The 24,381-nt window shown below is 36.1% G+C and overlaps 1 protein-coding gene across 4 annotated transcripts in view; it reads right to left on the bottom strand.

The window, feature by feature from the left end:
• LOC132906909 (teneurin-m) overlaps positions 1-18,586 on the bottom strand; it is a 657,480-nt gene extending 638,894 nt beyond the window's left edge. For 3 of the 4 annotated variants that reach the window (XM_060959519.1, XM_060959522.1, XM_060959521.1), the window contains exon 1: positions 17,610-18,586. The gene's annotated coding sequence lies outside the window, so the exon portion shown is untranslated. The remainder of the gene's footprint in view (positions 1-17,609) is intronic. The other variant, XM_060959527.1, reaches the window with a different exon arrangement.
• Between the last annotated feature and the right edge of the window lie 5,795 nt (positions 18,587-24,381).

Genomic DNA, 24,381 nt, shown 5'->3' with positions numbered 1-24,381 from the left:
GAAATTATTTAAGAAGTTTATTTCTTTGCCAGATGCGTTATATATTCATACGTTATTTCGGTGAAAAATGTTAATTTGCTTCATTATAATGCTGAATTTCATTGGAATAATTTTGGAATTCTTATTCTTTTACGCGAAAGATATTTTCGTATTATTGTAACTCTACTATATTTTATTGGAAGATACCAATAGCATTTTATCTTTATTCTACTGTGCAATATCTTATTACTAAGATTTTTATACCTTCGATATCTTCAAATAGAAACGTGGAATTTTATTACCACCTCTTTCATGCCTTCTATGCCTCCAACTGTGATCTTTGAATGGCGTGTTTATAGGGAATATAACGTTCAACAGTTGTTCGTTTTGCGTATACTTTCGTCTCCTGTTGAGTCGTCGATGCGACGCCCCCTGATGCTAATTTATTTGGCCACCAAATGAATTCAAATCGAAATGATCGGTATCTCTGTTTGCTGTGACGTTTCGCTCAGTGACAAGAATGTTTTAATTACGTAGCACGCTGACAGCGTAGAGGTTGAGACCAGGTTAGTGCGGTAATTCACATGCACTTTGACTGCATTCGGCAAACATCGGGAACAAACTCGACAAGCTGGCTCCGATGTCACAGACCAACCCTTTCCCCCTTCCTCTTTCTCCCTCTCTCTCACTTCCTCTTTCTCGTTTGCTTGTGTATCGTTTTAGTCGAGCGAAACTGTTCGATATCGATCTCCCAGATGAACGCTCACAGATTTCGTTTAACTGTGGATATATTACAGATCTGCCATGCTTACAGAATCAGTAAAAAATCTACGATATAAATATTTAAGTAACAGTATAGTAGTTTATTTGATAACGAGTTGAATTTATAGTACGATGATTCGATTAGATTTCGTCTTCAGTTACATTCAAAATAACATTCGATAATATCCTAAGATCGAAGCCAAGATGGGGGCCAATTTATGCTTAATGGAATGAAACGTAAATTTTTCATTTAGATGATTAAACTAGATCAAGTCACCCTGAATCCTGAGATTTCGACTAATACGACTATGACATTATGGCTATGGTTCTCGAGGCTGGTTTTTAGCCATTGTTATAGTTATATGGATGTCCCACGATGCACAATTCTCCACAACGTATTCCTAGTTGCCTGTGATGATCCATGACCATTTCGAAGACCGTGAGGCCGTTGTTCTGTAACTGTGGAATGATCCATGTTGTATTGTTAGTTCATAACAGGTCCCACAGATAAAATAAGATGTTTGGTGTAATGCTTATTTTCTTATCTCTCTGTTTCCTGAGATCTCGTGATGATATGTAATTTTTCTACCTCTATATATCGTTCATTAAGTTTATGATCAATATGTTTTCGAATAAAATATCAATGAAAAAAGGTATTAGTAGTATTGTACTTTCTTACAGTAAAAAAAACTTCAATAATACCACAAACCAATAAACGAAGAATAAAACTGCTATTCACTTGCAGAGCAACCATGTTATCTTCGTACAAAAACGTTGATGTAACTGGTTAACACCAACGCGATAGCACGGATACTTACATTCGATGCCGTTTCCAAGCACGGTGCTAAAGAATACAATGGTGTAGCATGTAGAAAGCGTACAATGCAACGGGAAACGGGTACGAATGTTTATTAACCTCCTGTTGGTACGGAATCAAACATATTCTACATGTAAACAAGATGCGCATAAGAACTTTATTCCCTGTACAAACGTAAACCCGTGAAACTATACAGTTAAAAATATTCATTTTTATTCCATCTTTTATAAAACAAAATAAAATCGTATATCGCTTAAAACGTTGTATAATTCGTAAGAAATATCACATAAAAATGTTAGGATATTATAAGACGATTTATAAGAAATTATTAAGTATTTTAAAATATTGTAAGGAATCTCAAAGTATATAAATTATTAGACATAACTGGAAAAAAAGAAGTTTCATACGCACCAACCTAATACCTTTTAAATTCCTTATTCTAAATTCTTCATCGTGCTTCATTACGCCATCAAAGGTCTAAATAATTTAAAAATCCAATTTCCTACAGAAAAACGTATTTTCAGATTATGGCTCACGTGACCACGAGAGATTCATGCAAACATAAAGGCGTGGCATTGTCGGGTCGACAATAAACTTGGTCGAAAGAGTAGTAACAAGTCGTCAGAGCGTCGATTCGTACACATCCCGAGAACAATTCCCCGTGCTTCCGTGGAGCTTGAAAATCGAGAGACGTTCTCGACGAACGATTCAACGTTACCTCACCGGTGGACTCTCTGTTTGAAAACACCCTCTTACAAGGTACGCTGCTAAAGAATACAATAGCGCACGGTGCAGAAGACGTACAATTTGAAGGAGAACGCACGCTAGATAGAAATGTCGCTTGAAGTCGTGATACCACAAGAGTCGAGTGTGTCAAAGGTATTGTCGTGTAAACAGGTCGCGTGTAAAACCCGCTGCTAGTCACTGAACAGACTGAATCTTTCCACCTGACTCTATCGGCTCTCCCTTCTTTCATTTCTTTTTGTTTTCTTTTTTTAATATTTTTCTTTTTACCATGTACACGCACAATCTCTTCATTCAATGTTTTACTTGGTATACATGGCTGGATAACCGATTTCTGTTTCCTTTCTTCCTTCTTCGATTTTGTCATAATTCTATTGAGAGATTTGTGAGCGATATAGGAAGATGGGCGATATGTCGTCCGAAGAATAAGGATTATACGAAGATTCTTTGCGATTATAGTCTTATCGAGAGATATAGCTTCTTCTTTGTAAAGTTTAGGTTCGCGTCCGTGTGATTTAATTCTTTCAGTTAATACATTCGCTATGCAATGCAATTATTCAAGAATGTAAGTATGTAGCGTTACTATGTAGGATTTTTGGGGAGTTTTAACGAAATTTGTTAAATAATCGAACGAAACAGTGGTAGATTAGAAATTATTACTTAAAATAAAGCATCTATAATGAAAATAGTGTGCACGCATAAATATTATTTCTTTCTAGACATCTTCCTAATGGTCTTAGGTATGTAAGAAATCTTATAATACGATTATTGATAATGAAAGTTAGATTTGATTCGTAAACTTAAACAGCGTGTGTAAGTGAGCGGTTGCTTGATTTCTTCGAAAAATAATATTCAAAATTTAAATGAAAGCTGTAATTATAGATTGAAGAAGATGGTATAATGGATAGTCGTCTCAACGATTCTTTAATTGCTAATTAAGAAGAAGATAGTGTATTGATAATGCGTTGACGTATTTCAATAAAATCGATATTCAATCATATTCTTCTCTAGAATATTCAGTGTTTGGATGGCTGCTTTTATTTACTAAATTCAAATAAAACTCATTTAGTAGCTTTGAATGCATGCTACCTTTTGTAAAATTTTCAATAGCAAAATACCTACAAGCAATGGAAATTTCAATGTACTGGTTAAAGTCATTTAAATTTCAATGGAAATCAATATAGGACGTTTTATTTCCAATTTATTGTATTATGATAGAGAAGTATAGTAAAACAGATTTTTCACAGAATGCATTACAATTTTATTGCTTTCAAATTATTGTGATGGTTGTAATAATTATTGTAAAGCACCATGAGATCCAGTCGTATATTTCTAAATGAGAAGTATATATTTCTTTGATTGTTTATTATTATTATTCTACCTTTTTATCATTGAATTTTCCTATAAATATAGTACCATATTTCTTCCTATAAATCTTAAAACATTACGAATCATTTTTCTTTCTTAAAGAGATAACAAATTTCAAATATAAAAATCGGTGACGACTATTCATACCATAGTACTACATGTACGCAGTAGTGAAATTTCATTAGTACTAGAACAAGACACGGCTACCATAATCATATTGATAAAGTTTCAAACTAAATGTAACTCGTTCGTAGAACCGTTACAAGAAAGTTAACATTCAAATTTCGTCTACAAGCACGGGTAGGCCTCGACTAAAATAAATCGATGAAGAGAACGGAGTCTCGCGCGACACATTCCAGTCGAACAAAGTAAGGCGTTACATATATACCGGTGGGCTATTCGGCACAGGTGCGCGTCTCTTGCCTCCACCTTCAGTGTCACACAACTTTTACGTTATTGCGATCTGGTCTTCGACGCGACCGATTTATCCCCGAGATTTACTTCGCTTTAAAACGACCCCGAAACGTCTCGGCCTCGCCGCCAACGCCGCGGACCCGTTCTTTCTCGCTTTCTCGATCGAGTTTTACGATTCAAAGTTCCTTCGTTGTTCGTTAAAATCTGAACGAATTCACGCGAAGCGAGCGATCCAGCCTTGGAAAGCCACTTTTCAGAAACGCACCGATCGTATTATTTTACTCGAACGCTCGTACGGCCCACAAACGTTAAAACTTTACGAGCCACTCCGAGCTTTCCGGATTTCTTTCAGAACCGGGCGATGCGACGTTTTTCGTTTCGGTCTTCGATCGGCGACCTTGAAGTTCCAGATTGTGTCATCATCCTCTGTTTCACTTGATCCTTTCTTACGTTTCAAAAAGAATTTTCCCCCGAACAAGTTTCAATCGAAAAATTGAAATTGATATAAAAATAATTGCTATTCATAGGACTGAATTGATTAATCAAAAACTGAACCTTAAAGTGAGTTAGGAAGGACAATAGCAATCGGGGATATTGGCACCTAAAGTAGTCAAACTAAATGTCCATTAGCGTTATTAAACTCCATTAAAAAAAGAATGCAGCGGTAATTACTTCAAAAAATAATTTTTCACTTCTATGGCGTAAAATTTTGCATGCAATATTTCCTCTATATCATCAATAACTAAAATATTGCAAAGTAAACCGGCGATACAAAAAGTGTCAAATTGTTAAAAACGTGTCATCCATTGTGCGAAATAAATAACCTTTTGTTGGAAAGTAACGCACGAAGCTCTTTGTTAGTAACATAATATTCGAAGCGTCGCGTCAGTAAAAATAGAAAATGTTGAATTCATAAAACTGAAAGAAAGGGAACGAAGAGGAACGATTTATTCAATTAACCTGTCGATTACCTAGTCTTTTCACGTTTCACGCGCCATAGATCATTCGTTATTGAAATTATAATATAATTATTTGGAATTGGTTTATGTCCTTTTCGAATAGTATGAATCGTGTCATGAATAAATTATTATTCGATGTAAAATGAAACAACTAACAATTATTATCAAAAAGAAGAAATCTCACATTTTAAATGTCTTTCTATAGTAATGTTTAATAACAACTCTCACTGGAAAACTACAAGAATTATTCATATTTGTCCCTTTCGTTATATCGCATTCAACATTAAGAAATTTTTATCCGTCACTGGAATACCGAAGAATGAAAATTTCAAAATCAATAAAATCGTAAAAGATAACTTAAGGAATTCTAATGGAACATATTTTTGTAAAAATTATAAAACTCGTTTGAATTCTGATTATACTATTCACTTATTATTATTTATTACTACTATAGTGATTTATGCAATTATAAATAATCAATAAAAAAGAAGATAACGAAATTCAATATAGAAAGCAATACCTTGTGGTTACTGAGAATACGAGTTGCCCAATTAATGATGAAACAAGGGACAAGTGCTAATTTTACCGATGACAAATAAACGTGCGACAAGCATCAGATAGACAGATAGCAAATGTGTCACGGTAAACTATTAGACCGTTGATGCGCGTGATCGTGGGAGATATCGGTTAAAAATAGAGCGACGTTTTCGCGAAACAAATATCAGAATGCAAATCCATGCAGGTTAGACGAGGGCTAGTCAGAGAGACTGACAAAGCGGTGCAATCACGATCCACGGCGGGTAATTAGTTAGCTGCGTGTACCGACGCTTGATCGTTTTCGATTTTTCTCGGGTGTACCGCGCGTTAATTACCGTCGACGATCGATAGCCAAGTCACGAGCTTCGCGATCACGCCAATGCGTGTACTCGGTTAACTTTTCACGCCATTTCACTGACTTATTTCCACGCTTATATTCGTATATTATACCAAATTATTTCCACAACCATAAACATGGTGTAAGTACCAAATGAAATAGAAAATAGAATTATACGTTCAATTTTGAAGAAAATAAAAAAACTATTCCAATTTACTCGAATACTCCAGGGAATTTCATTTTTTCGAAATTCCATTGAATTTACCCGATTCACGAGTCCGAAATCTGTAACATACAACATTTTTCAGAACAGATAAAGTACCGCAGCCGCACTATGTCAAGTTTGACAAAACCAGAGTATGCTTTATTGGTATCTATCAATCACACAGTGAGAAAGGTGAACAGTTTATTTAATACACCTGCCCATGAATTCTCCAGTCGATTATTCAATTATTTGTTTTTCTTTACATACTATAGATTGATAAAGATTTAAAGCAGATTAAAATATTCATTGACATTCATGACATAGAAATGTATTACGAATATTTGAACGGCTCTATTTAAGAATCTCTTCATTCGACGATTTTACATAAAATAACCAGGATCATCTAATCGTTTCACGGAATCGTTCGTCTATATGTATTTAAAATTTACAAGTATCTCGTGAGTTATGGACGAGAATGAAAGTACTTCATTCACATATTTCCTCGTGAAGCAATCATGAAGATCCACGCAATCTCCATCAACGCACCACTTTAAAAGACCCAATTTAAACCACATTTATTTATTCCCTCGACGAAGATCTACAGCATGGCCAATCAATCAGCTTCAACACGCTAATAAACCGCAAGGAACAACCACCTCTAGTTCTCCAGTTTGACGACAAAATTTATTTTCCACTTGCAGCCGAACCTCGAAAATAGCTAGACATGGGATCCAATGCTAGGCGCTGTCGTTGCGGAGGACTCTCCGGAAGCATGGCAAAAGTAATGGAAAGGGAATACATTTTTTAGCGTCGGTGGTCCGGACTACGGTTGCCGGATTAACAGGGAAAGTGGATAAGCCGGGCGTCAAGGGCCGGGCAGAGGTGAGGCTATCCCGAAAAGGGAGAGGGTGGACTACGTACTGCCAATAAAAGCCGGGGTGTCAGTATATCACGTGGCTCTGGCTGGTCGTGTCCAACGATACAGTCCAATATATTACCCAGATAGCCATGCTAATTCAGCTCTAGCTCCCGCCGATTCCCCGCTTGGTTGCCTTTGCCTCGCATGCTCGTCCGTTTACGCTCCTACCCTCTCCAAACTCACCCTCTTTGTTGCTCTACTAGCCTCTGGATCATGTGCTTCTTGCTAGTAGCCAGAATCGAGTATGTACACTCAGGTTCATAAGTGCTGGAACACTTAGAGAAAGTTAATCTGAGAATTAGGAACTTGCTAAAGCCTTTAACAATTATCATTTGATTTGAAACTTACGCAAACTATTACAGAGGCAGACCAAGATCATAAAATCTTAAGATGAATTCGTGTGTCCAACGTCAGAATAAAAATCCTATCTTTGCATAATAACGTTGAGTTTCTTCTTATTTTTCCTAACTGTATCTCGCGAATGTTACTTTAACCAATCCTGGCACTCGTGTCATCCAATTTTTTATCGTAATTTTCAATTTCAATCGAGATTTTAAGCGAACTGTTGCAAGTTACAAAACTTTTCCAACGAAGTTTGGGAATTTTGTGTACGATACGTATGATTCTTAATTCGTAACTATCGCCCATTCCTCTTGCTACTCTTACAAATAGATTCTACAAGTTTTTATCTTGTACAGGTGCAAAATCGCGATCGGTTAATCGTTTGCTTGATGATTTAAACGAATTATCGTGTTTTATAAACTTATCCGAAACCAAAAAGTGTCGTAATAGTTATGAACGAGAGTGTACGTGTGCACCTGTACACGGTTACATACGGAGGATGCGTTTCGTCATTCCTGCGAATCCAACAATCCTCCGCAGAGCCGCCCTACGTGGCAGGGATTTCAGCTGACATTGCATCCTCGTTACGAGGCATTATACGATCCATTCTGATAAGGGAAGATTACCCGGGCCGGATCTTTGCTCCAGCGAGAACCCGATTTACAACCACTGTCGATCGCGTTGAAACGTTCATTGTTTTGTTTATTGAGGTATACAGCGGATACAATAAAATAATTTATGAACAGAAGTGTTTTGTTAGATAGACAATTTTTTGAGTTTGATATTTTGGTGTGTTTGTGAGGGAAAAATGTTTTGGACGCTTGTATATTTAGCGTTTCGGGTATAAATACTTTGTGAGATTTACTCCAAAATTGAAAAGTACAATAACAAATTCTTTAGCTTCGATACTTGAACTTGTTTGTCAAAGAAAAAAGTTTCGGAAGTTTTTGAACAAGAAGTTCCAAATGTAAGAATATTATGTTTAGAGTGATAAACCGTCTAAGAAAAATGAGTTTGCTAATTTAAAGAAGTCAAACCATGTCAAACATCACCGAATTATCCAACTACGTGGATGTTACGCAATCTAAATCGATATCGACTCAAGAAGCGACCCTCCTTCGAATGCTTTATCGCTTCACCCTTTCATCAGTCGTGTTCAGTTATGCGCGTGTCCTCACTGAAAACATTCAGTTCTGGAAACCGGTTTTAAAAGGCCTAACGAACTGTGAAGCCGAGCTAATTGAGACTGTGGCAAGACGCGGCTGTATCTCGCTGCCGGAACCAGTTTACGACAGGTGTAACGCTGTCTCATCGCTTTATGAATGCTAATTATCTTAAACAGAGGCTGTGAAGACGAAAAAAGTAATTTGCAAATTATTCGTCGTCGTTCTAGTTGTCTTTCGCGTCCTAATTATTTCGTTTGGCCCGAGCCTAGTCGCAATTTGTCTTCTTTTTAGAACTGCTTTTGTCGAATTTTCAGATGGAGCTTTCATACTTTCTCTGATTACATCGGGACCAGGATTGATTTAATAAACGATGTTTTCCAACTGGACGCTGTATTCTCAATTTCGGTGTATTTAACGCGATTTATTATTTCGCTTGTCAACAGCACCGTTTTTTTATATATTTAATTATCTGGTAGTGCGACGAAATAAAAGTTTCCCGGGGGAGAAACAGCATGATAAACCGGGGATATATCGCGTCTGGTATTCCAACGCGCAAATTGAAAATCGAGTTATGAATATTTTCGTGCGATTGTAAAGGCCACTGTGCGCCCATAGGTAGAGATGTAAAGGGACGTAATACGGTGCACGGAACGTAATACGCTGCATCAAGAGCTATATTTTCGATTTCTTTCGAATAATACGATATTGAATTTCGTGTCAGATTGGATTTAATATTCCCCCGTGCTTCACGGTGTTGGCTCCGTCGCGCGAAATCCAAGGTCGGGATTCCCGATCTCGTATGTTCCTTCTATTCACCATCAGGAATGTACAATACAATATTAAATAACAAATTACGCAACATCCGTCGGGATTCATATTGCTTTCATCCTCTTTCCGGTTTATTTATTCCATTCAAATTTATTTAATAAATTCATATAACTTTAATGCGAAATTGGATAATTTGGTGTCCTTCGTAAATAATCCAATGCCGATACTAATAATTTTTCTATTACCAAAATAAAATCATCTACTAGCAAACAGCACAGTACAGTACAACATTCGAACAAACGAAAGGAAACGATTGCCAAATGGCATCGGCGAAAAGCGGTAGCGCCGGGGCTAAATCATTAACGTGGCTACATACCAACTCTATCGTACGAAGTTCTTAATTAAACAGGTTACGTCTCGTGTTTCCTTTGATTTCTCAACGATCGAGTCACCGGGCGCCACCCTCGCCGCGATTGCAACTCAAAGCGGCAAGAGGGTAGCCGGTAGCTGCTAGCCAAGGGATGGGGTGTCGCCTCTTTAGCTTGCGCAAGTATTTTCGTGGAAAAGTTAAATCCCGCGCTGCGCGCTGCGTGCTCGAGGACTACGTCGGGCGTACATTATTTCATTAACCGTACTTTTCCTCCCTGGTCTCTACCTCTCTGACCCCGCCGTTGCTTGCGCCATCGTCGTTACCGCTGCCGTTGCTCTCTCCAACGAGGTGAGCAAGAGAGGAGAGAAAGAGAGAGAGAGAGAGAGAAAGGGTTGTAGAGGGGGTTGGTTAGGGCAAGGGGACCAAGGGGTTGGAGGCAACAGGACTGGGAGAGCTGTGCGCTTTAGCTCTGCGCTATTCTAACCGGCTTTTATATTAATTAATTTGCTCAAGAGTTTTAACGACTTATTGCACTTCAATTAACTCGTTTTAAATTGCATAATCCGGCGACGCGGCCGTGGCCGGAAAATTCATTCGGTAATAAACCCAATGGCTTAACTGGCCCACCGTTGTTTCCACGAAATTCCAAGAACTGATCGTGTATTTACTTGGATATTGTCATAGACCTCGATTTATGGAAAAATTCATATAATATAATGGAATAGGTTAGCTAGGCAACTTTGTGATAAATAATATGCACGATTTTCTTTTTAGTGGTAATATAAAAGTTTAGAGAGTCTTATATGGTTTAGATAGTCTTTTCTAGTTTCTGCAAATATTCGTCCTGTTTTGATTGTTACGCCCTGGAATGGATATATTACATACTTTCATAACGAAAATGTTGCCATCATTTATTTATTAATAAAATAGAAGTTTAGGTTTTAATATATGAAATATATTAAGAATAAGTTTTGCAAAATTCCATAAATTGTTGATAAGCATTAGCAGTGTAATTATTACATTTTTAGGCGATATTAACGTGAGAATATTAATAAATAAAATTTTATTTAAATATTTACATTTTAAAATAAAATCTATTCTTTTTTTTATACATTATCTGCTGATTACAACCGATTTGCTGTTGGGAATAATCGATTACCGATAAACCGTTGTTTATTAAATAGCTGTTCCAATATTAATGCCTTCTAATAATCTCCTTTTTCTTCTCATAAAATTACCAACGAAATACCATCGTATATAAACGTGTGAACATTGGTAGATGCTGTATCAAAAAGCGTTTGAATTTATGTACCTCGTGGCACAACCGGGCAAAGCGGATTTAAAGTTTCAAAGATACACACATGGTAAAGCTGATGAAGAAAGCGGAAGAAGCATGAGGACGAGAATTTGCAATTCATGAAGGAAAAAGACGTAGCAGCGTTTGTTATCTTTATGTGGTACTAGCAATCCTCCGGGCAACAAACAAAAACACATTCCGTTTCCAGCTATTTAATTCAAAATGGCGAGAAAGAACATAAATGTCTAAATTAATCATGACACGAGTTGCTCGCCTAACTATTATCAAGAACTTTGTTGTTACGTTAAACAAAATTTGTTGCCTGGCTGAAATTATTTTTCAAGGTGAAGCAAGTTTGCAGATCCTTTATTTGAAAATAATTTGTATTGTTATGTCATAAAATCTGCTTTGTAATCTTCATATAATCACAGAAATTTTCATTTTTCATATTAGATAGTGTAGACCTCAAATAATTACCAAATTACAAAAAAGCTACATAGAATACAGTGACAGAACAACGTAGCTTAAATTTCTTTTCATTTTATTTTCTTTCTTTTAATTAGCCTTATCACCAGCTTCTTATCTTTCTTTCACAATAGCACGCTCAAACGTATTTTTACATAATTAAGCAAATCCTCCTTAATCCTACTGAGTTTACATTTTAGGCTCAAAAGTCCAAGCAACATGAGAATATTACATTAGAACATTAGTAGATTAGTAAACTAGTATATTAGTATATTTATTAATTATATTATAGAAATACATCCCCTTGACTATTAACGCATATGATACATCTTCATAATTATCTAGAATTTAGTTCGTCTAAAATTTCCTAAAATACCAATTATATTTATTCACTATGAATCCAATTTTCCATATCTGCAATGCTACGTGCTAAAAAATAATTATTATAGTGAATATAATTGTATTTTCGTACAATACATTTCCCCTCGTATATCATAAAACTTTACATATACGTTTGACACAGATTACTGGAAAAATATTTTTCCACAATTCCACAATTTCGCGATTTATAATTTTATTGCATAATTTAGAAGTGAACGCGTTGACCCAATTAATATTTTATGACGCACGGCCAATTACATTCCCGTGAAACTGTCAACCCAACTTTGAATATGAAAAATGCTACTGAAGAAAAAGCAACTTTATGATATCTTGTCAAAACAGCAACAACCTTCTTTCCGTGCGATTACCCTCCGTGCTAACACGATTACAATGCTGCTGCGATGTAACAAGAAGCGAAAGAAGAACAGCATAATTCATTCGAGCACATAAGAAGAATCTCAACCAAGACGCTTTCCTCTAAACAAGACTCATGAAGAAATCAACGAGGTAAACGTAACACCAAAAGGAGCTACATAAAGAGAAATAAAACGAGCGTAATCCGAGGCAAAGAAAATCTTGTGGAATCCAAAAGCGAAGAAAGAAAAATGTGAAACAGATAGTAACACGTAAAATGTCGATTCTTAGAAATTCATGCATTTTCTTCATCTTTATACCTTTAAATTCCTCATAAATAGGTGCGCCAAAATCCACAATCTAGAAATAAACCAAATTTCCAACGCTATGAAAGACACAGAATTAGGGAACTAAGTTATTTAAAAGAACATAATTTACACTAACGTACAGCTACCAGTAATCGAGGAATAACTCAAAGGTTGATCTCCTGGGAAAGAAATGTAGATGGAAAAGGGCAGAGGGAGATACGAGGAGTTACGGTACAATTCAAAGGGAGGAGTGAAGCTGTCCTGAAATGAGGTCGACATAATTGCACCCCTAGTCATAGCGTTGGCAGAGCAGGAGGGGGTAGATGAAGGAGGCAAACGATGGTAAGAGAAAGATAGATCCATAGAAGGGGTTAGGTAGGCTGAGGAGAAGGAGGGTTGGTTGGTCGCCATCTATTGTCTCTCGTAGACTCGACTCGGCCCTGATTAAATACTTGACACATCCCCGCCTGATCCAGGCTGGCATAACTTTGTTCGAATTGTAATTACGGCCCGGATCGGACTCCGGTTACGAACGAGTTCCAACCGAAAACCCCCCGGAAACTTGGTCGTCGTACCCCTTTCTGAATGTCGCGGTTCTCCTGCCTCCACGATCCCTGGATCCGACTTTCCATCCAACCTGAACGAGCGCTCGATCTCGAAACAGAAATCCTTATATCTTATCTCGCGCAATTATACGCGGAAATGTATCTTGTCTGCTCGGCGGAAGTTCCTATGTGCTCTGTGTACCAAGGGAATTGCCATTTCCGTCGTTCTTTGCGCGATTCGAGCTCGATCCATGTATGTGTGTTAAAGTTTAAGGGAGGTTTCAGACAAGTTACTGGGTTTTGTGACAAATTAGGTATATGTCATTAGGAATATCATTCGCGACGTTAGTTGTATTAGTTACGTTCTGTGCAACGTTTTAACAAATAGACTACGGATTTTTATACATGTATGGGGTATTTAAAGATTCAAAGATGCAGAGATCATGCATTTCGCATACTTATTTAAGAAATTATGTAACTCAAAAGACACTATTGGCGGCACAGAGTTGTTTAATTTTTTCTAGTTTTATTTTTTAATGATATTCAAATAAACAAGCTTTGAACGGTTCTTTGCGAAAAACGCTGACGGAAATCCGGCAATTCGGCATTTTTTGTTTTAGTTAACAAACGATTTATAGAAGCGAAACCACCTCTTAAAACAGTTGCGAGTTTTCATATTACTGTGAATATTTGCGAAACCATGATAAATATGAAAAAAAGGTCAATACAACGTTTTGTGACTTTTCATACTGTATACTGTGGTGGTAAAGTAATTTCATCGAAACACATAAAAGCTAAAACACAACAGAATTAGTTAAATAACTGAGTGGACGCTATGTGTGCCAATAGTATTGTGTACGTTAACTATGGTATATAGTAATTGACAAAACACGAGAAGACAATCAACGGTAGAGAAATAAATTTAGATTAGAAACAATGGTATTTCATTGATCGCAATCTGAGCGCTTATTTTCCACGAAGATACGTGCCGTTTGAATGTACGCGAATGGCATTTTGTTAAACGTATAAAGGCAAAAATATCATCGCGGGATTTCGTTTGCGAGGCTCGTTATCTGATTACAGAAGGCATGCTACTCCGAGGTATTCGCGATCTTGATGTATACGTGTGTCCGTGACGGCTGTTCCTCGAATCACGCGCGATCCCTACAAATTCTCGAGACACACGCGAGCCAATCCCTCAGCGATTTTTTCTCAAAAAAGGGAAGCCTTTGAATTTTACGAATAAATTTGTCATTTGTTTCCTACACGATGGTATTCGTATTTGCATGAGCAAAGGAATAATTAATTTACTCTGGTTTTTAGGTCTTTGCACATAGAAAGGTGCAAATACTCTTTTCCTACCTTCGAAGAATTAAAGATAAGAATTTGACAAATTTTACATTATTTATATTTTCATTGCAGAGCAGGAATTTGTAATTAAGCTTAAAATAGGTGTACTTCAATTTTTCAAGACAACAGAATTTTTCTATTTGTAACTAACGCAACGATACACGAAAAATTAAAAAAATATATCTTATGAACAACTTTAAAGTCTCATCTAGAAGAGGATCTTATATCCCATATCTCAGTGATCTCAAAAAGATCAAAAGGAATAACTTTTTACTATTATATAATACAACGTTCGACATAAGGATTTTGAATAGTTTCCAAAGTTATGAAACAGCAATTTATCAATTTTTAACCAAAAAAATTCCAACATTTTTGCGTTTTTCGATTTTCTATAGGTGCGTAAGCATCCGCAGTTTATTAGTCATCGCATTAAAATTTTCATCAAATATATAATTCATAGATTTCATGAATTATTAACATTACCAATTAATAATCTGTCAAATTACAAGCTTCCAATACTTCGAATTTTCAATAATAAGATGAACATAGCAGATATGCTTCATTAAATTATGAAACGAACATTATTAGTTGCTTTTCGGTCTGACAGATGATAGTATGAAAAATATGACGTAAATGTGAGGAACGCATTGTAAATTAGAATGGCGGAATTGTCACGAAAACCGGTATCAAATTTATGGACAAGCCGAGCTGGAAAATCTAAATCCCTCGTGATTGTCTGTCAATTATTTATGATTGGCGGCAATTTGTCCAATGGAGTATAAGCCCTGGCGGAATGGGGGTTTACCGGCTGTCATCCAACGTTTCGGACTATATTACTCGTTTTTATTCTTCCTCGCTAATGTAACAGTCACCACGAGCAAAAAATAATTTCCGACTAGTAATATCATGTTTCTGACAAACCCTTCTTTCGATATTTTTCGAACATCTCGATACTTGTTACATCCAAACATGCACGTACTCCCTTTTTTAAATATTAAGGTGTTATAATGTACTAGATGATTTTCAATATTAAACTTACCAATTTAGATAAAGAGGGATATCGTGTAGTATTTTACCAAGCCTATGGGCCAAACTTGAGAACACGAGATACTTTGTTTTATCGTAATAGTTTCAATATTATGTTTGTTCATGAAGGCACTCGATAAATGCAATTTTGATTACAGAATTTGTTTCATAAATTAACAGGCTACAGACGTTATATTGTAGAATGTTAAGTATACGATTTGAACACAATAAGCTAAAGCTAACAATCCTTCGGTCGATTAACTATGTCGAGGGAAAAAGGAAGGAGCAGGACTTCGTTATCGTCGAAAATTCCCGCGTAATAGGACTTGTAATGTCTAACGGGACGACATGCCATTGTGGCAAGTGTCGTGTCGCAAAAACGACGCCACGCGTCGCCAACGGAAGGGAAACGAAAGATGTTGCGACTGGAATCCCACGCAAATATTTTCTGGGCCATTTCAGAGGAGACTCTGAATTCTTTCGACTTCATTCCAGCCGACGATAAGCCACGATATACGGAACGGTACTCGCGTGATCCAGCCACATTGATCCACCCCTCGACGACCTAACTTAACCCCTGGACTTGACCGATCGTTTAATTTTGATTATATTTTAAATTAATGAAGTTACGTGAAAAGATAAGGTTAGAAGGTTATAGTTATCGTGTGTCGTTCACGCGTTTGGTTGATCGTTACGAGTTGCTGAAAATATGATATCCTTGATTTTGGATTGACTATAATTAGAAAATAATTAGTGTACTTCTGAAGTCAAATATGAAATTTTATGGTAATTGGTTTAACACATTTAAAGGAGATTTTTCATTCAACGAACGCAACAATATGATGATAGAGAGTATAATCTAGTCTTATATCGCTACATCTAATGATACAAAAAAGATGACTAAATTGTTTAAAAAATTCTTTCTTTCAATCTTTTACAAATATATTAATGAATCAAGGAAGCGAGACATAAATACCCTAATTTGTACTCTTTAACTACTCTAATAATATTCTTATATGCATAGAATATACGTAACATGTACGTAATACATCTGTTCTTTAAGAAAAGAGATACTTTCATTTTCTTTCAAAATCTTTCTCTAGAATTTTTTCAACAGACAGTTTAAAAAGTGCAGATATTAATTTTTTTTATCGGCTATCGATACCGAGTATTCTTGATCTCACAATCAAAAGACGTTCGAGTCGAGCAGCACCGAGGAAATGTGTCGATAAAAGGAAACTTATAAAACAGATGTGAAAGAAAAAGCATTTAGAAAATATTTCAAAAGCTATTAAAACTTTTTCAGTCGAATAATCTTTCTCGCTCTCTCTTCTATGCTGCTTAGTTCAGGAAAAGAACCTTTAGGAGATAACTTAATAATTGAACGAAATTGCCTTCGATAAAGTACCACGAAGCTATTTACCCCTTAATTTCCGATTTCCTTGCTGTACCTTTATGTTAACAGTTACCAATATTTACTTCTTCCTTTATTATTGAGTAGAAAACAAGCGTTCGAAAACATAAAAATATTATCCTAACACGGAAAAATTTTCAATTTTGTGCATGTGAATTGTCATAACGAAAAGAGACTATAGGAAATGATTTTCAAATATCATTTTTATGTAACTATTTGTATGCAACAAACGTGAAATATCTACGTGAGAGAGAATTGATTCAGTTTTCATCATCTAGGGATGAATAAAGAGTGCAATGAGTTAAAATTATGCATGTCTGAAACCTACAATCATTTCATTCTTAATAGAACAAGAATTTCTCTATATCGACGCTATTTAAAATTGATTACCAGATATTTTGAAATCTTAATGCACCGCGAACATTGTGTCAATTTTTAATCAACCAAAACATCGCTGATAAAATTAATATAACGTTGTGCAGAATCCTTGCTTCAAGTTAAACAAGAATCAAAAATCAGTCCAAAATGCGCGGATTTATCGATATCGGCGTGCAAACCGCGTGCGCGCCAGTGTTTACAAATTTATATCAAAGATTGTCTCCGCGGTGCGATATCAGCAGCAACACTTGTTGCTCTTTCCTTCTTACAAAAGATTGATGTTTCCATTTCTCATTCAACGAGACTTATATTCATTCATGTATCGCTGGAAAATCGTTTCGACACCCTACATTCTTCGTAGAACGATAAGACAAGCGTTTAATAATAAATAAAACGAGACTCACCAGCCACGTTGACGAAAATCCAGTCTTCAGGAGCCACGTTCACCGAAACCACGCGTTCTTTCCAATTTCTTCACCCTTCGCTCTCGTTTACCCTCTCCGTTTATGATTTCCCCGCCATGTCACGTCGTAGTTGGGCTTTCATAGTCCCTAGAGTCTTCTTGCCACAGATCGCACTGCACGTCACTGTGTCCTTCTTCCTATGTCTCTTTCTTTTCTCTTCCTTTTCTTTATTCTCACGTGTTTCTATCTCCAACCACTCAACGAAAGTTCAACGATGTACAGTGTACGATATATTTCTATACAATACAAAGTTCACCACACCACATGATCACGCGACGAAATAGAGGATTTACATCAAGTTCACGGCTTATTTTCTCATAGAAGAGAAATACTCCGACATATAGAAAAGGGAGCTATCGATACCTTGCGAGTAGAATTCTTCTGGTGTCCTTTTTTCTCATACGTTTCGAATAAGAAATAAGGCGAACGAAGGTCCCGAGAATGATAAATTATAAAATATAAATATTGAAATTTTCAGTCGAATTCCTCTTCGCGGAAGTATTTTAACAGAACGCAGAGTGTACGGCGAATCTCGTCACGTGGCGGCGAACATTGATCGTGAACGACCTTGGTGTCTCGGTGCACGCTTCCCCGAGAAGGTCACCAGCACGTCATTCACCTGTTACCAAGATCAAAGACACGAATTGAATGCTTTAATCCTCTAAAGACCTATGGAGGAAGCGTTTTACGACGAGGACACGCAAACTTCAGCGTTCATCGATCATGAAGAAACGAATCAAGCACGAAGAAACGACATGAAGAAGGTTTTCAGCATGACGCGTCCTCTGCTGGCTGGTACCACCAGTGGACGCAATCGCCGCGTGTTTCTGTTAGATTCTCCTGTGTTTATAGTTTGAGTTTAGATCGTTCTCCAAGAGACCACGAGGAACACGTCCGTTCGCGAACTGTTCGCCAAACGCACTGACGATCCCTGTGGCTGGTTCGCCGCTGACGTTGTGCCTTCGCGGGTTCGATTCCCGGATGAGCATGCGCCACGTTCCATGCTTTGGAGGGAGGCTGCTACTCGCGGAGGTGCATCCACCACGGGAGGGTGGTTGCCAGGCGGTTTTTCCTTTTTCTCGTCTTTCCCAACTTTTGTCTCGTCCCATCTTCTTTCCTCCTAACCCTCGTTATACAGTGGAACTCCGTTTATATTAACCTATGGAGAGACAAGCAAGTAAATATAAGCAGATCGGTAATATAAATTATTGGTGATCCATTAATAACAATAAATTTGGGAATACACGTAGTCGTAATCATATGTATTTATGGGAAATTTGAAGGTGTAAAAATCCACTGAAAGCACGTGGATTAATCTGAAAATATACATAGAAACTACAAGATATTTATGCATATATTTCATAGACATCACAGAACTATTTTAACAGCCAATTTTCTATTATATCAATAGGCATAAATATTTAGCGAGACTACATTTATGATATGTACGTGTTAAAAGGAATATTCATAAATTATACTAATTTTTTTGCAGTGACTATCTTGTAATTTCTATATCTCTACGTTTTCAGATTGGTTTCAAATTTTGTCAATATAATCATGAAACGTAGCTCATTAGTGTATTTTTGTGAAAAATTTCTTTTTTTCCACGGGAGCGAGTGGAGGGGATTCTTTGGTTTGGTGGAGCAAGAAGATAAGATTCACCGTTTCGATTCGTTTAAAGGTCGAAATTGAATTTACTTCCGGATGAGGACGTGTCTTTGAACGTTCTCCCTCTTCCAACGAGGATTAGGAAGAGGAATTTAATGAGTTCCTTCGACATGAATCCTGGTGGAAGTTTGACGATTTATTTTGCTGTTTCTGCAGGACGCGGATTTGTTAGCCGGCTAACGGTCTCTGAAGCGAAGTTGAGGGGTAATTACGTCTTGAGCACTTGTTGCTCTTGCTCTTGTTACATTTCTGCTTGTATTCTCTGCGGATGCGTTACATGGTTAAAGGGCGGCCTCGCTGTAATTGCTGCCGCGTCGAAGATTTCATTTAATTTCGACAAGAGTCTTGTAGGTGATATTATATATCCCTTATCTTTATATAATGCGAACATTTTCTTGTATAGTATTTTTTTTTAAATATAAACTTTATTGTACATATATCCGATATTTTTTTTTTAAATAATTAATAAGTTTAGCGCGAGTCAAGATCATCATCAGAGATTTCTATTCTTAAATTTTTCTAGTGCAATATTTTTCTTAAGTAATTGATAAACTTTTTTAAAGCGTTATATGGGCCTTACACATATGTATGTATATTAAAAATCTTTATTCTTAAAACTTTTTAATATACTACTTTTATTAAATATCATAATAATTGGCGATTTGATGTTAGCAAAAATTTTCATTTGTAAATTATCTGGAATTTTCTACAAGTTTAGCTATTTGCACCCACTTTAAAATTTCGTTAGAAATACCTTTAATATATAGAAGTCTACGTCATTTCACTTTTGCACAGTATCGATAAAAAAGAAGGATGCAGTAGGCAATCCAATCAAGACATTCGAGCAAAATAAAATAAAATAAAATTCGTCGTCGGTCGCTCCAATCAGAGAGCGCATTCACTTACACCAGACTTCATTCATCGAACGATTCAGCCGCGTAAATTTCGAATTTCAGAAGCGTGTCTAATTTCATTATTGTGTCATCGTATATAGTATATAGTATATTTGCTAAGTGTCAGATTACAATTACTTGCAGATGTAGCGAAAGTTACGTATAATGAAATTTATATATATATATAGTAAAATATTATATGTAATGAAATTTTCAAAAAATATTCTAATTCCTTCTATAACGTCGAGTATATTACATAGATAGTCATAATTTGCAACCAGCACAATTAAGAAGTATATTTAGGAATAGTTCCTTTAATGTTTATAAATAATCTCAAATGACGATTGGATGTTATGCTTTAATAATTTCACACATTTGAAGAATGAATTTTTTTCATTCGTATACGATTGAATGTAATATTCTTCTTTTTAATACTTAATATCCTTTATAAGTTCGAACGAATTGTGACCTGGATAAACTAATTTCATAATACATTGTATTATTATATTTTACCGTTATTGCATAGACAACATTGCTGTTTATTTCTATATACTTATACACTATGGTGTATAATACACGCGTAATAAATCGTTTCCCGCCAATCATATCTTCCTCAATAAAACAAATATGTCGTTTATTCAACTGCTTTCATTCATAAAGAATTGAAAATCCATATAAAACAATGTTGAAAAACAATTCATTTTTCCAAATTTTAAATATCATATTCATTAACGAACATCTAACATTCCATCTTTAACATTCTAGCATATAACCTGTCACATTCAAGCCATTCCTATCGAACCTCTCAATTTCGATTAATTCGAAACTCGATATCGTCGATCGATACTCACCATTTTTATCTATGTACAATGTACGATGCGTGCTTCCCGCCAATTGCATCTTCTAAGATGAAACAAAGATATCGCTTTCATTCGCCAAGACAATCAAAATTAAACGAATCTTACGACAAAATCTATAAAAACCCCAATACCATGTCATTTCACTACTCTACAAATATATATACTACTGAAAATCTGTCCCTAATATTCAGTTTTTATCGTTTTACACGACAACGTTCAATGTCAAATCAATATTCGTGCCTCTCAAATTATATCGTTTCTACGCTCATTCACGGTTTATCTTACTTGTTATATCCAATAACAATTCAATATACACCACAATATAACTACGTTGCACATTATTATAAAACATTCGTACGGCCATTCACTCACAAAATTTCAAGTATCCAAGAAACGATCAACTATTCGCGAGAACCACGACGCATATTAACTTGCTGCCCCCTGTAGGAAATTTAGGTACAACATAACATAGCGTTCACGTTTTCTCATTGGCTGATCAAGCATGAATTCGCTCAGCAGCCTCGACAACAACGCCAGATTGAGACAATACGCGTCGGCTGCTAGCAGTAGCAAAAGGAATGCTCTTGGGGCCGTGGGGGCACGGTTAGTACGAGAAACCCAGTTAACTCGGGCAGGTTGATTACGCGCGGCAGGTGTCACGCGCTAAAGTTATCAAGTTTCGTCTAACCGCGCGAAATACCTTACGAATTACAAGCAAGAGTTCTCTCCGCGCCCTTGCCTGTGCCGCAGTTAATTGCACTCGCGACCAACGAGCACTTTCCGTTTGCGGAAAAGGTGAAACAAGGGACGGAAGAGAGAGTTGACCACCGCAACGCCACTTTCTACGCACCGCAGACTGTTCCCTCAAACTTTACCGCCTTCCTAATTTCGTTCGCCGCGACTTTTGATTATGTCTGATGCACCAGCCATTGCAACAAGAAGGTAAGAAATGACGGTTGAAAACTGTTTCGAGTACGCTTAACCTCAAATTGCGCAAATTTTATGTACATAATTAGACGTAGGAGGAAAGTAGTATGTATGTTTCTAGTGGACAATTACAATTTTTTAGATTAGATATTGGAATTTTATGTATATGCGCAGGGAAATTCAGTGTTGTGGAACAATTATGTGCATGGATATTGGTAAATTATTACGACGCTGGTGAAGCGAGGTTAACATAAAAAGTCACTGGGAGGCTTGACCTGTAATGAACCATGTATTTAAATCTTTTGAATGAATTTTCGAACTGAATAGTGTAAATTAATGCATTCGATCGTTTAAAGATATTATAAATAATACTAATGATGAAATGAAATTAACCTGAAAAGTTGCTAGGAAATTTTATTTTGAAGTTTATACTAAAAATATCCATGTATTGAAATTTCTAATTGCACTTTTTATCATCATTTATATAAAAATATTTTAATTAATACATGGTAATCAGTTAGTTGATATATTAATATATTTAGTTTCTTTTAACTTTTGCAAATACTCCTGTATATGTAAAGGATTAATAGGATAGGATTAATAGGATAAAATTTTATCCTATTAATAGTTTCCCTAATGAATCATTAGATTTTGCATAAGGACAACAAAATCTAAAATCAAGTATGAAATTTAAAGATGTGAAAATGCATGCAATGTGGGAACATACATAAAGTATCCAGAGTAAAATAATCGTCATAATTTTTAATAGATGAAATAAGTCCTATTTTTTCATAACAAAATAATGTTTGTTAATGAAGTTTTTTAATAATATAAATAAAAAGCTAGCAAATTTTAAGAATTACAAGTTGTATAATTATCTTATTCGACGAGGACAATATTCCAGATTAATATTCAGGTTTCATCTTCCAATCATATTCATAAAAATATATATTTACCAAAACATCTATAATCTACCGATCATTACAACAAGAAATAATTATCAAAAGTGAAAAAGAAGACATATTCTTTTTTGTAACACGTATGATTCATTCAGAGGGATTTTCATTCGAAATTTTATCACGGTCTACGATTTAATGTTTGCATGTATTTAAATACATATGTGACAATACGTAACTCGATTTTCGCGCGTGTTCCCCCACTCCTCCGCTTAACCTCGTATCAGCATACGAATTTCGCGTTGGCGGTAATTTCAGGGGATGCATTTCTCGCGGATATAGAGGTTCCACTGCATTATCAAAGAAAATTCTGGGTTAAAACGTTGAAGCTCGAAGCTTCAAGCTGAATATCCGGCAGATTTTTTTATCCGCTCGCGATTCGCGCTGCGATAAAGAAACGTATTTTCCCCTTTGACGATGTGTTCGCGCATCTCCGAATTAGTTCTCGTACCGGTGCTGGTTACATTTTGTATAATTGCGAGCAGCTTGTCGCTCTACAATCCGCGTGTGTATGATTATTCATGCCACGAGCGAGTTCTCGTTCTCAGAGTGCGTGGAATCGTACGATACGCTCGTCCTCGTTCATCTATATCGCGAAATTACACAAGAAAATGTATTACAGACTTTCCGTTCAATAGAAACTGGGACTTTTTAAGAGATTCTAGAGAAGCAGCCGAGGTTTAACTTTCACGAGAATGTCAGCAGGTTAATTACCACTAGATCGGAGATATTTATGCATTTAGGGAAAACTTTAGTTTACAAAAATGCAGAGAATTCATGTAACACGCAAGTTAAATCATCTAATGAAAATTTGATTACAAATTTTACAACAAAACTTGTGTCAAATATTAATTCCTTTCACAATGTAGAAAGTTAGATTTCAATCTTTTTTCAATTTTCTACGAATTACGATAGAGAATACGCACAGGATGTATAATCGTAAATTTCGATGGAAGAATAAATTCAAGTTCGTCGGGGATCTTTAATTCATTTCGCAAACAAGTTTCACCTCCCATAGGAATTACTTTTTATTCTCCTTTTCTTCCTTTTTCGAGGAATTGTATGAAATTCGCACAGACGAGCCTTCTTCAATTCACCATAAAAAGAGTGATTTAAGATTCCGTCTGCATTCTTAGAATTATATCTCTATCATCCATTTTGTACCCTCCAATCGCGGGTCTGGTGCAAACGCATTTTTCTTCCGATACTAAGAACGGGGAGCGGCGTAAGTTATTTCTTTAGTTCGATGCTGTGAAAGTCTTCGAGGGGTAACATCGTCGACGATACCATTTCATCTGCTGATTTGTTATATTTACGAGAAATTTCGTTCAATCGGCCACTTCTGTGGAATTAACCCGTTGAATCTGTATTGATTCACAGAAGTATTTGAATATTTATAAAAACTTTT

This window comes from Bombus pascuorum, chromosome 5 (assembly GCF_905332965.1).
Source record: "Bombus pascuorum chromosome 5, iyBomPasc1.1, whole genome shotgun sequence".
Taxonomy (NCBI): domain Eukaryota; kingdom Metazoa; phylum Arthropoda; class Insecta; order Hymenoptera; family Apidae; genus Bombus; species Bombus pascuorum.
This window is presented reverse-complemented; position numbering and strand designations above follow the sequence as displayed.